Below are 1,468 nucleotides of genomic sequence, written 5' to 3' on the forward strand. Positions count from 1 at the left end.
TTTTTGTAAAGGCTCTTCGGCGTTCGTAAAATCATAAATCGTATACGGGCATGAGACTTCCCCGTATGGGCCATATTATAAAATTATATAAATAATACGCATCTTCTATGCTTATTGACATAATAAATCGTCGTTATTCAACAGTTATAATATACTATAATAGTAGTTTATACAGCTTCTCACCATGGACTTTCAAATTGGAGATAAATATGGAGCTAGCTCAAAATAAAAAAGAAAATACGAACCCAATAATATACCAAGAGCATCTGAGAAAAGTACTAGACAATTACCAAAATTGCAACATGTTCTTCACAGATGCTTCAAAAACTGAAAAAGGAGTAGGTATTGCAATCGTACACCACGAAACAACAATCAAATATAGACTACCAAAAGAATGTTCTATTTTCTCTGCTGAGGCAATAGCCGTCCTCAAAACAATAGAATTCATACAAATACAAGATAAAATATCAACAAACAATCTGATGCTCACCGATTCACTGAGCACACTACGAAGCTTAGAGAACAATACAAACCCAACAGTCATTGCAAAGAACATACAAGAAAAAACCAACGACCTAAAGCTTAGGGGAATAAATATTAATTTCATTTGGGTACCAGGCCACACAAATATAAGGGGGGACGAGATGGCGGACCAAGCAGCAAAGGAAGCGGCACAACCAAACAACCTCAATATACAGTTTCTCGACACTGTAACATATGATGACATCAAAACCCACATCAAAAACAAATCACTAATAAAATGGCAAACGCACTGGTCTAAACAACAGACCAAACTCAACGAAAATAAAAACACAATTTTTAACTGGCAAAACCCAAATCTCAGCAGAAAAGAAAAAATTCTTATAAATCGTCTCCGAATAGGTCACACAAGGCTGACTCATCAACACCTCATGGCCAAAAAAGAACCCACCCAATATATAGTCTGTGGGGTTACACTAACAGTGAAGCACATAATTACTGAGTGTTATCAATACGCCGAAGATCTAAAAAAATACAACATCCCACCCAACTTGTATGAAGCTCTAGGACCAGATAGTGAAAACATATCGAAATTGTTAACCTTCCTCAAAAAATCCGATTTATACGACAAAATTTGAACCTACTGTTAAAGAAAATTGTAATATAAATTTAAATTGTAATCATATATTATGAACACCATACAAATACTGTATTTTTAATAATGACTATGTAATTTTGCACAAAACTAATAACCTTTGTTGTTGATGTTTTTTAAGTTCAATAAAAAAAAAAAAAAAAATAGTAGTTTATATCTGTGCATTATTCATAATTAATAATAAATGCTATGTAAAACTATTTTAGAACCAATTTTTGCAAGTAATACAAATGAGATTTCTTATAAAGTTGTCTATTTTATATTGAATGATATATTGTAAAATAGTTATTACTAATTATGAGCTATGGATTTTGTGAATTATCTAGATGGCTA

Source organism: Acyrthosiphon pisum, chromosome A2 (genome assembly GCF_005508785.2).
Source record: "Acyrthosiphon pisum isolate AL4f chromosome A2, pea_aphid_22Mar2018_4r6ur, whole genome shotgun sequence".
Taxonomy (NCBI): Eukaryota; Metazoa; Arthropoda; class Insecta; order Hemiptera; family Aphididae; genus Acyrthosiphon; species Acyrthosiphon pisum.